Genomic DNA, 13,868 nt, shown 5'->3' with positions numbered 1-13,868 from the left:
AAACTCAAATATGATCTGATCCGATACAATTACAATTTGGTTGGATTGGTTTTATAATTCGGGTTTCAAAACATTTTAAAACGACGTATAATTATAATATTATATATCTGTATAGAAAAAAAAAAAAATTTACTAGTGATTTAAAATTTATAAACAAGTATTAAAAAGTATATTATAGTTTATTGTTTTATAGATAAACACACTTTTGAAAGAAAAGACATATTAATGTTTTTTATCATGTAAAATTTTTTGAACTTATTTGAAAAAATAAATTACATAATTAAAAAACAATTATATATATATATATATATATATATATATATATATATATATTAAAAATAAATAAATAATAAATTGTTATTCGTTTTTTTTATAATAAATAATGAATTGTTATTTTATATATATATATATATATATATAATTAGTTCATAACTTTTAAAAAAAGTTATATATTATGCCTAAAACTATAAAATTTGACTTTAATCCCTCCCGTTCTTTTATTTTTATACATATTCTATTTTTGGCCCTCTCAAATCAAAACTTCAAACTCTACCACTCGACTCTCTCATATACATGAGACATGCACGTTGGTTTCCTCCTGTGTGGAGGAATCAGCCTCATTTTGTCTCGTTACTAACTTAATCGTCGGAGGTCACTTCCTGGATGCATGTCGTAAAGCGGCTCTAATGGTGTTGACGATCATTGTTACATGTATCAAATTGGGACCAACTAATATAATTTTACCTTTTTTTTCTTGTAAATATGTCTAGCGATATATTTCTTTCATCACTAATTACGTTGATTATAATACTAAATGTAACATCCATAAAAATCATGCAAAATTTAAACGTTTTTCAAAACATTTCAAAACCATTAATTAATACAAAACTTGTTTTCAAAATAGTATTATATCAGAGTATCCCATAAACGAGTCATAAACATGAGGAGCTGTATGATCATGCATTTGTCTTCCTACAATCATCTGATGTACTTGAAACAAAAACTGAAACTATAAACCCAAACCTTAGTGAGTTCCTCCAAAATACCGATACACTGCACATAATAAATATACAAATAAAAACATGTATTGGGTCCATAACTTTACAGACTAGATTACCCCTAGGCTCACAATGTGAGTCTGGATTGCCTTTCGGGCCCACAACTCACATCTGGATTGCCACCGAGCCCACAATACGAGTCTGGTATGCCTCACCCGACCTTCAGCTCCTCCCGAGTCCTCAGTATGAGTCTGGCATCCCCCGTTCAACCCTCAACTCATATCTGGAATACTCTAGGGTTTGTTGGCTACCGCATGGAGCAGTACAACCTCAACCCAACCCACATAATATGTCGACATATAACATAGCTAATGCAGATACAAATAATTAGGTGACAATACAGGTAGTCCTACAGATATACCAAACTAAGATAACTGTGACAACCCGATATTTCAATTACATGTAAACGACCTAAAAAGTCAAGTATTGTAACCACATTAGTTGTAATAAAATATACTTCGAAAATAAAATATCCCAAAAATCAATAATTAAATTACCTATTATGTTAGATGTCATTAAACCGTGATCGTACGTAAAAATAACGCCCAAATCCGACTTCGTATAAGAAAGTTGGGAATTTTTCAAGTTCAGCTTAACGACAGACGGCTAAAAACTCAAATCAGAGATCAAGCGACTTTTGGCCGGAATGACCTAAATGAGAATCGAAGGTCTCAACAATGGTATTTCAGCGGTAAAAAGTCTGGCAAAAACCGACGTCAGATAAAGAAGTTATGAATTTCTAAAGAAATTTTCTTACCACAACCTTTTAAAAATAAATAATAAAAATAATTTCGGAATTTGCCGACGAGATCTAAACGAAAGTTGTAGAGTATGGTCTCACCTTCGCGTGGATATAAAGAACGTTGAAAACGGAGTTCGTATGAAGAAGATATGAATTTTTGAAGTTTATTAAATAATTTATATATAAATTTAATTAAAAACCCTTGGTATTATCCAAAGGGGAGTCACCAGATAGGGCCGAGTTACGCCCAGCGTACGCGAGGCCTTGGCCTCAGATCGTCCACATCGCGCCTGTGCGAGGCTATGCCCCGTCCCATCCGAGCTCCGAGGCAGTCGAGGACTCGGTCACGCATGACGCACGCGTACGCCCCACGTACGAGGTCGGTTCCCAGCCCCTATAAAAGGGATGCGAGGGTTCCGGGAAAATCACACCATTTCTCTCATTTCTCTTATGTTCTTGCCTCGTTTTCCGTGCCCGTGCTACCCCGAAGCCCCGATCACTTTGCTCAAGTCCCGAAGGTCGTTTGTGCCCCGAGATTCCCGAGAATCCCGAGGAAATCCACTTTCTCGAGCCGAAATTCTATCCGGTTTTCATCCCGCAACCTCCGATCTTACAAGTGAGTTCATACCCCTATAATTCACACTTTTAAATGTTTTATGAGTACTTTTACATGCTTTTAGGGGGGGGGGGGGAATACAAGTAAAACACTCGATTATTATCGTGTGTTATATAAACTTTCACTATACGCTTTTTATCAAAGGAATCATATGTGATTTAAAACTATTAAAGGGAAACTTTCATATGCAAATTATACCACGACAACATTTTATCTTTTGAAATGAGAAACGATTTATGTATTTATATAAATCAGATACTTTGCTTATACTACATTTCTGTGTGTCGGTTTTGGCACTACAAAAACTACACTTTTCATAACAAGTGAACATTTTCACTAAGGGTTTATTATACAAACGAAACACACTTTTAGGAAACTATAATATGTATAGTTTTATGAGAATACTACGAACTTTTACGTACATGGAAATACTATTTCAAGAAGCTACTTTCATATACAATAACGAACGAACGTTTTCACACGTAAATCTGTTTTATACTAAGTTTTGTGACACATTAACTTCACGTACGTTCGAGTACACATTTCAAGTCCTGTATTATATACCAGAATCCCTTGGAGAGGGAGCATGGTGTTTGTGTATAGATCTATACGGGCTTGACAACCCGCGCCCTGACTGTTAGCTACAGTCCACCATTTGGGGTGACAAACGTCAGAACATTCCAACGCCTGAAGAACGTTGTGTATAGGCATTCCTTGTCAATAGTATGGTTATAAAACTCACATAGAGTATTAAAAACACAATGATTTACGGGGTTTTTCAGACATATTGGAAATTTTATACGTACATACATTTACTAGAAATAAACATTGGTCTTGAAAGAAGGCTACATTTATACTAGTAGAAAATATAGGATTTTCTAGGAACAAGCAAACAAAGAACAAAAACATTTCATTTCATACAAACATTGTCATTAAATACTTATGAAACTCACCAGCTTAAATGCTGACCTACTCTTTCAAAACTACTTGTATGTCCCAGGGATTCAGTAATTACAGATAACAAACAGGTTTTGGAGAAGCGACGCTGCGGCGCCAGTTTAATTTCATATTTTGACATCATATTGTAATTGATTTTGAACATGTACTCTTTTAAACAATGTAAACTTTCAATTATATATATGATGGTTGTATTGTTTTCTTTACTATGTATTCATTTGTTACGTTACCACATGAAGTCATCCGCCCCCGAACATTTCCGCCGTTCCGGTTTGGGGGTGTGACAATAACAAACTCTCAATCCCCGACCACGAACTCCACTACCTATAGTTACCATAAGATAATTTCCATAAATTTCCAATTTACCAAAATACCTCAAAAGTCAACTAGTCAACCCTCGATCAAAGTCTAAGTCAATGGTCAAGGTCAACAGTCCATGTTGACCCGACTCGCTGAGTGCAGTTCACCGACTCGTCGTGTCCTTCCTGGACTCAAGAAGGATCCCTTGTTGACTCGTCAAGTTTCCCTGAAACTCGCCGAGTTCATGAATGTACAAATGTCGGGAAAACCCTAGCTGACTCACCTAGTCAACCTACTGACTCACCAGGTCCATGCAAAAATCCTTGTTCGACAATCTTCATCGGACTCACCATAATGCAACTCGTCGAGTCTCTTCAGTCCTTTTTCCATCCAGATGATTTTTAAGCCACTTTAAAGTTCCATAATGCATATCCAATCTCCTAAGGCATACTTCTTACGTAAAGTTGCAAACTTTACGTACATGCAAGGTGATAATGGCCCAAATCAAGCTAAAGAAAGGTTATATGGGATGAAGAAGGTATTAACTCACTAAAGGCTAAAACTTTATGATCTTACAGACCATGATAAGCCTAGATCTGAAGTTGCAACTTCAGATCATGGCTAATACCCACAATAACATGTTATCATTGCCAAAGTGGCCCCAATCTCATACATGCATAGATCTAGATAGAAGAAGGTTAAGGTAACAACTTGTTACCTCAAAAATGATGCTAAGATGCAGAAGAACTCGGATCTACAACCTTCCTCTTGTTCCAAGCTTGAGTACTTCAAGATCTTCCTTCCACAATCCACCACAAAGCTTAATATCACACAAAAGAGGGAAAACAATGATTTGGGGTTTCTAAACTCACAAGGGGCTGTAAGGGAGGCTAATTGAGGCTAATGACCCTTTAAATAGGGTGTAAAACCCCAGAAATTAGGGTTTCATCATTTAGCTCCAATTCGTTGAGTTGGTCACTTAAACACGTGGCCATAAACGTTCCTACTCGACGAGTCAGGGCATCCAACTCGTCAAGTAGACTTTTCAATATGAAAAATAAAGCTGTAAACTTAATATCTGAGAGTCGGGGTGTTACACTAAAAATCAAGGTTCTTTTAAAAATATGTGAGAAAATTTTTCTTCAAGCTTTTGTACAAAAACTCTATTTATTTTTATAAAAATAACCGTGCATTTTATAACCATTCATTGTTTTGAAGTGTTAGAATAATTTAAAGAATTTAATCATGCAAAAAAAAAAATTGCTAATCAATGAAAAATGTGAAAATACATTAGATTTTCTGGCAAAAACCCTTATGTTTACGGTTAAGAAATATAATGAGTACTTTATATTGTCCCTTACTTTGTTTATGGGCCGGTTGATCAAAACATTTGGCACTTAAGATCATGATTCATTAAAAGAATAATCACAGCATTTATACGAATTTAATTTGCTTCTATCAACTTAATTCAAGGGAATTGACGTTTAACATTTGATGAATAATTCGAAAAAAAAAAAATCTTATAAAGAACGGTTGTCGTTAAATATCATATGAAACGGCCATGCATTCTTTGACAAAAACGAATAAACATAAAAAGTAGTTACTTTAATACTTTATTATGTAGTGATCATAGAAAATAGAAAGGTTAGAACCAAAACTGCACAGTGAAATATTCTCAAGGGACCATTTTTTTTTATTCAAGCTTCTTTCCAACAAGAAACCCTCACCCTATAAATTGTCCCCACGCGTTATTTTGATTGCTAAGATCGTCGTTTTACAATTCTTCTCGAAACTTCTACCTTTTCCGGATTAACAATGATTCGCATAACGAATTCCGGCTACAAAACGTCAATGAAGTTTCTTTACAGTTACGGCGGAAAGATTCTGCCACGTCAGATTGACGGCAAGCTCCGATACGTTGGCGGTCACACTAGAGTTCTCACCGTCGACTGCACCGTGACGTACTTGGACTTGATCTTTAAGTTTTGGGAAGCGTGTGGATTCACCGGTGATTTGAAGTGTAAGCTTCCTTCAGAAGATCTCGACATGCTTGTGTCTGTCACTTGTGATGAGGATCTTGCTGCCGTCGTGGAGGAATACGATCGAGTATCTCCTGACGCGAAGATTAGAGTTGTACTTTGTTCTCTCAACTCGGCAAAGACGATTGCTACTGCTCTAGCCGTTGAATCACTCTTCAAATTTTCTGCCTCGAAACTGCCGCAGTACCCTGTAGTTGCTAATTCTGCCATCCGAAAAGCAACGCGACAATGCCATGTGGTTGATTTTGCAGCTTACTATACTCGTGTCGGATCTTGAGGTGATCATCCACCATCGTCGTCCATATTGTGTGAACATACAGACATCGTTCGTGGATAAGTAGTTTTTGAATTAGGTAAACAACAACATCTTCTTCCATAGTTTCATGGTTAAATCTCTTTTTCTTCTTAGTCTTCTCTACTTTTCGGATTCTATGCCTTTCCATGGCTAGAAATCTTTATTCTCCCCTTGTGGTTTGTAGATTCTTACCATAACACAATGCATGTGTTAGAGATGGTGAAAATCCGGGATCAAACCCATGCAAGGAGTGGAAAAGATGCACATATGATCATGTGACATCAAAACCTAATATTTCATGTTCTTCTCCATTTCTTTTGTGTTCATGCATGAACAAAAGCATTTAAACCATTTCTAGTACATCTTGGATGCTCATTCATTCCATGCATGTGTTAGAAATCGGGCCTTACCAAAGACATGCATGATGTTCTTGTTGAAATACCCTAATAATGCACACAAGCAAATCTTATCTAAATGTCAATATTAAATTTTGGAAAAATGACCCAACAAAGTTTTCAAACCGTTCAAAAACACCCAGTTATGTTTTGTCAGTTTAAAAAAATCCAACAAACTTAACATTTTGTCCAAAAAAACTCAACTACCTTACACTTTTGTTCAATTCTAATTATGGTCAATGGGCTAATAAAAGTCAACAAATGACATGGCTTATGATGTGAAAATTAAATATCAGGAAAATAACTTGTAAAACCAATGAAGTTTCGAAACCATTAAAAAACCTCAATCAGTGACAATAAGTTTGTTGGGTTGTTTTAGACAAAAGGTTAAGCTTGTTGGACTTTTTTGAACAGACTAAACATGATTAGGGTTTTTGAACGGTTTCAAAAGTTCTTTGATCTTACAAGTCACTTTCTCGATATTTAGTTCCATATCATAAGCCATGTCATTCATTGGCTTTCATTAGCCGGTTGGCCCTAATGAAAATTGAACAAAAATGTAAGTTAGTTGAGCTTTTTTAGACAAATGTTAAGTTCGTTGGATTTAAACAGACAAAACATAATTGGGGTTTTTTGAAAGGTTTGAAAACTTCGTTGGGGTTATAAGTCATTTCCCTTAAATCTTTCGTAGGATGTTAGCTTAAACAAAATCAACACCTGGTTAAATATTTAGACGATCTAATATACCAAATTTACCTTAGATTTAATATATATTAGTTAACGTGTATTTAGAGTTTAATGTCAAATTTAAATAGTTCAAAATGTTAGAAAAAAGGGATGAATAGATTGCTTGGATTCTCTGAAAGTCGTGATTCACTATCAAATTGAAGTATTTCGATGGTATAGATCGAACACTCAATTGGATGAAATTCAGAGAATGAAATCTGAGAATGTATATGAAAATGTTCTTTAACATGTACCAGAATATTGACCAAAAAATGGATATATCAATCATGTCTGAAAACTGTCAACAGACAGTTACAAACTGTCATAAAACTACCAAACTGTCATTAAACGGATCTCAGGGAAAAAAGGGTCAACTTTCTAAAATTGGATTTTTGATGCAATTTTTAATATAGCAATCATGTCTGAAAATTGTCAACAAACAGTTACAAACTGTCATAAAACTACCAGCCAGGGGCTCTGCCCCTTGGACCCCGCCAGGGGCTGTCGCCCCTGGGACCCTGCTCTAAGGGGCGCTGCCCCGGACCCCCGTTCGTTTAGGGGCTTCGCCCCTAAATAACAATGTACTTTCAATCTTGAAAAACTTGAACAAGTGTGCACTCCTACACCATCCTACCTTGTTCAATATTCAACAAGATCGCTTTTGGTCAACAAATTTAATCCTATTACACTTAAATACTATTTGATGATATAAAATCACCAACACAAAATACAAATCTAATTTTACAAGTCCGCATATAATATTTAGCTTAGATATTATTCATATTAATCATAAGAATTTAGGGTTTAATATGAAATCTAAATCAATTCAAAGTACAAATTTAATTTTCATCATATGGAATAATCATCCTACAAGAAAGCTAGAAAACTGAATCTTAAAATATTGAACATAAGAAAACTAGAAAAGTGAATTTTACACATGGGATAACGACTTGAAAGGGTAACCAACTATACACTTTGTATATATTTGGTCATTTAACCTTTATTGGTGCATTGTTAACGCTTAAATTGTATTTTTTTTAAATCATACCATTATCACCTAAAATAACAGGTGAAACCTGTTTTGAGGGGTTTTAGTTCCACTTCCAATGGCATTTTTGATGTTCCTTACATTGGATGGAAAATCGAGAGCTTGTTTCCACCCGTTAGAAATGAATAATCAATCTTCTTCTATGTTCTTGATATCATAGGAAGCAATAAGATTAAACCTGTAAAGTTATTGTCACTGAAATCGTGGATCATGGCAGGGGAAAATCGGGAAATGGAAGACAGGTTTCTAATTGAAGGTGGGACATGAAGATGAACGCACAAACATATATGAAAATGAACTCGAAGCTGATGAAGACGAAGATGAACACACAAAAAGCCTAGGGTTTTCCGATTCTAATTTGTTGTTCTTGTTTGTATATTTGTGGTTATCATGTGTTGAACCCCATATTCTTAGCCTTGAATAAAAGTTCATCTGGAAATCGTTTCATCAACTGAAAATCGTGTTCTAATCATGTTATGGTGGTTTCATCAACTAAAAATTGCTTTTTGGGTTTATTGAACGCAACATTTCGAGTTCTAGGGTTTTTAGATGAAGAATCTACCGGAAGATGAAGAACAATTAGGAAGAGTTTCGTGAATGAAGATGAAATAATAAAACACAAACCCACAAAACAAGATGAATCTTCAAAACCAAATCAGAAAACGATTTTGAAATCGTGTTACTGTTCATTTTTTTCCTACAAATCCACGTTTCAATTCTTAAAAAAATATCGTATCAATGTTTTTTAATATAAACATGCGATTTGTTGAAGCAGATCTTCCCTTTTTATTCCAAAGTCGAGTGGTTCTTTGTTCCATATTTCCTTTTTTTTTTGTTCCAAAAGAGTGTATTGAGTTCTTCAATTTCAAGCTTTTCACATGAGCACACACTTGATGAGACAAATTTACAATTTTTTGAAGATTTTTATGGGTTTGAACTCCATTTTTAAATTATTCTAATACTTTCTTTATTACTTATTTTTCCTAATGTTTTGTTCAACAAAGCGTAAAAAGCAAAAAATGACATAAAAACGGATAATCAAGTCAAATGATACCCTGACATGAAGCTTGATATACTATTATCAGTAATGCACTCATATTTTTTAAATAAAGAAAAATTATAGTACTATGTGTAAAAGACTACAATTCCTTGATAATACCTATATAAAAAATTAGTGCTGTTTTTATATGATTCTAATACTTTCTTTATTACTTATTTTTCCTAATGTTTTGTTCAACAAAGTGTAAAAAGCAAAAAATGACATAAAAACAGATAATCAAGTCAAATGATACCCTGACATGAAGCTTGATATACTATTATCAGTAATGCGCTTAAAAGACTATAATTTCTTGATAATCCCTCTTCTAATAAAATAGTCATTTATGCTACGTGTCACTCTCCACTTTTTTCTTTTCAAAGTAAACTACCAAAAATGCCCCGGCTCTCTTTAAAACTCCCATATGATTCATTACTTTCTTTGAGCTTCTTAAATTTTGAATCAATTTCTCCGTCTTCTCTTTTTGTTTTCCAGACGAAACCCTAGCACCAAAGATCACCAATCTCCTCCTACATCAAAAAGCAAGAAGTGATAGCCGAAAAATAGGAAGAAAAAAAAAACACAGATTTTTCTTCGAACAGGCACCACCGAAATAATTTAGCTTACTGCCACGACCACTTTCATTTCTATAATCTACCATCGTCCTACTGTTTTCAGGTTTGATTTCACATTTTACATTAAAAATTTTGATTCTTTTCCCCTTGATTTTTTTTTTGGTTCGGTCTAAACTCCTTCTATATTGTTTGGTTATTCTCCCATTGATTTTTTAGCTGCTAAGGTGAAGGGTTTAATAATTTTGCATAGTTTTCTTATCAGTTTTGATACAATAGGGGTGCGCGACAGTTGTTTGACGAAATGTCCGTTGGGGCCAAGGTATTTTTTTTGTTTGCACTGATTTCTCATATATTTTCTGTGTTCACAACTTGGCATTTTTGGGTTTCTCGGGGTCCAATATTATCTCCAAGTTTCAAACTATTGGCATGAAGATGGAGGCAAAGAAGCATCAGGAAGAAGTAAGATACCTACCACAGAGTATCTACCGTAAAAAAAACTTACTCAAACATTTTTGTATCTAAGGCTATGTGGAGTGGTCACTACAAACTCACCGGAAAAGTGGTGTCACCTCTGCGCCACGTCACCTTCACCACCAACCCACTCCACTATGGAAATGGTCACCACTAACAACATTTACTTTTATTATTATTATTATTATTATTATTATTATTATTATTATTTTAACATTTTGTTAAATAAATAACATAATTTTTAAAAAAGGCAAGTTTTTCTATTTTTTATAACACTATATGAAATAAAAAAACATAATTTATAAGATAAATAAATTTTTTGAAAATACAAAAAAAAAAAAAAAAAACTTTTCATTAATTAAAAACATAGAAATTTAAAACCTAAAATTACTAAAACACACATAAAACCTAACAAATCAACTACTACACTACTTAATTTAAAAAAAAAAGTAAAACATAAAAACCGTAGAAGAGTACTACTCGTCGTCATCATCATCATCCTCATCTGCCTCGTCGTCACCGTCTGCATTCTCGTCGTAATCATCACTCTCATCCTCTTTGTCTTAATCGTCATTTCCCCGTTGGTGTTGTCTCTCCCATATGTGCTCGGTCAAATCGTGTCGTAGATTGTGATGTGTTTCACGATTTTGTATTTCCAAAACCCTAGAGAAGTATGTCGGGCTGCCAACTTGTATTATTGCAGGTGGGTTAAGTGCATCGTTGTCGGTATATGAACAAATAGCTCTGCCCTCTTCTTCTATTATCATGTTATGTAAAATCACACAGGCAGTCAACAATGTCGTTAGTTTTGCCCTATCCCATGTTTGTGCTGGATGCTTGATTATGTGTCATCTTTGTTTTAGGAATCCAAACGCTCTTTCAACGCCCTTCCGTGCAGATTCCTGTGCTAACTTGAACAATTTTTGTTTCTCATCGGCTGGAAACGAAAAAGACTTAACAAATGTAGCATACTCTGGATATATCCCATCACTTAGGTAATATCCATACTTGTATTCATTTCCATTCACAACATATGACATATTTGGTGCTTTACCCTGCAAAATATCGTTAAATATCGGAGACGCGTGAAGCAGATTCAGGTCATTGTTTGACCCCGCCATACCAAAGAATGCATGCCAAAACCATAGGTCGTTTGAAACAGCCGCCTCCAGTATAACAGTCGGGACCCCATGATCTCCTTGTGTGAATTGACCACACCATGCATTGGGACAATTTGCCCACTCCCAATGTGTACAATCAATACTACCAAGCATCCCTGGAAAACCATGTTTAGCTTCATGCGCGGCATACAACTGTTCGACATCACTTTTAGTCGGATGTCGCAGGTATATATGTCACGGTAAAGCTCTATAACATACTCACTAAAAAGATATGTACAATCTCGACCCATCCTCTCAGACATTTTCAGATACTCATCTGATGCGTCTGTGCTTATACCATATCCCAATTGTCTAAGAGCGGTCGTACATTTTTGTATTGTGGTAAAACCACGTTTACCTCTAGCATCCCAACGTAATTGGAAAAACTCATAATTACGTTCCAAATCTGAAGCTATACGTAAAAATAATTTTCTACCAATACGAAACGGTCTTCGAATTTCGAAAGGTCATAAAGACTATCAGGGGCAAAATAATCACGTACCAAAAGTTCATGTGCCACCTCTCGATCCCGATTGATATATTTTCTATGTTTCTTCTCGCGATGTGAAGTTTCGCCTCTCTGACGAATCACGTCATGTGCCGCAGACAATAGTGTGTGCAAAACCAAATTGTCATCCGAATCGCTATCCATTTTTTGGTTGAATTTGTATGTTTGATTTGAGAGAATTTGTATGAATGTTTTAAAACAATTATGTATAAGTGGATGTATATATAGATAGAGAAAGTAAATTAAAGGAAAAAAGTTTTTTTTTATTTAATGACCCAACGGTTGAGAAATTAAATAGCCAATCAATGTACACGTCTTCGTCCGTCCTGGGAGCCACGCTACGACCAACCCACTGAACCCAGGGGTGGTGTTCACGCGTGGAGAGACCCTCCACGTAAGCATTTCACGCTTGGAGATCTCTCCACTCCTGATAGCCTAACACCAATTTCACTTTTTTTAATGGATCTACATTTATTGTAACAAATGACAATATGTATTTTTTGGAAACGACAACTTTTATAAAAAGAACCCACGACTAGCAAGAAACTAGCCAAGGAACAAACCAATAGAAAAGAACATTAACAAATACAAAAGAACAACAAATGACAATTAAAGACATCCCCCAAACGGATCTGCTGACCATGCTTCCCAAGTGCACATTACTTGTTTACCCCTGCATTTTAACCAGAAATACACCATTGATTTTACGGCTTCAACACCAGTTGCTGGCTTTGCGAATACTCCTTTAAACACACGATCATTCCTGAGTCTCCATAAGTTCCAGATAAGTCTGTGACATATGGTGACGAATCTCTTTCTCATCTTCAAATTTCACCCCCATCCGTTTGCATATTCCAACAGTTCACCCATAGAGGTGAATGAGTTATGTTGCACACCACACCAAGAAAGGATTTTATCAAGAACAGAACAAGAAAATGGGCATAGAAGTAGTATATGATCTGCACACTCGGATTCATTGATGCATGCACCGCATGTAATCGTCGTGAGGTCAATACCACGAGATCGTAACGCCACCGCTAAAGGGATCTTCTTTTGTAATGCCCGCCAAATAAATCAATTGACTTTATTAGGAGATACCTTATTCCATTTGAAGACAAAGCTGGTTGAGGCACAAGAGGGGGATGGGACAATTTTGATGCAATCTTTTTTCGCATGTTATTTACCGAGAATGTCCCACTATTATCTAGGATACATCGCCATTCATCCTCACCTGGTACCAACCTAACTAGATCAAGATCCCTATGTAAATTGATCAGGTTGTTGGATTCAACTGTGTCTTCTACTCGAATAGACCAGTGTCCTTCAAAAGTACCCTAAAAAAATCTATCTGTGTCACACCCCAAAACCGGAACAGTGAAATACTGAATTTGATTATTAAAGGGAGCAAGAGAAGTCAGGGAAATAACATATGCCTCAACAGTGAGGACTGCTGACTAAGGCAAAGGAATCATAGACTCCAGGAGAGTATCAAACGAATGACACGCTTGGTTTCGTCTAACAAATGGAGACACAGACCCCAGAAGTTACCAAATGAAGGTACAAATGGTAAGGTCTAAAACAGTGAATACGGACCGCAGACAGTATCAAATGAAAGATACATCTTGCAAGGTCAAAATAGAGAATACAGACCGCAGACAGTATCAAATGAAAGATACATCTTGCAAGGTCAAAATAGAGAATACATACCACAGACAGTATCAAATGAAAGATACATCTTGCAAGGTCAAAATAGAGAATACAGACCGCAGACAGTATCAAATGAAAGATACATCTTGCAAGGTCAAAACAGTGTGACTCTGAAAATGAGTTACCAGCATACAGTGTAAATTGCCGGTGAAATATCGTTACCTTAAGGCCATGAATTATAAGGCAACCTGGGATACTCGTAACCATACTAACCGACACTAGAGTACCTGACGCC

This window comes from Lactuca saligna, chromosome 5, assembly GCF_052625555.1.
Source record: "Lactuca saligna cultivar CGN05327 chromosome 5, ASM5262555v1, whole genome shotgun sequence".
Taxonomy (NCBI): domain Eukaryota; kingdom Viridiplantae; phylum Streptophyta; class Magnoliopsida; order Asterales; family Asteraceae; genus Lactuca; species Lactuca saligna.
This window is presented reverse-complemented; position numbering follows the sequence as displayed.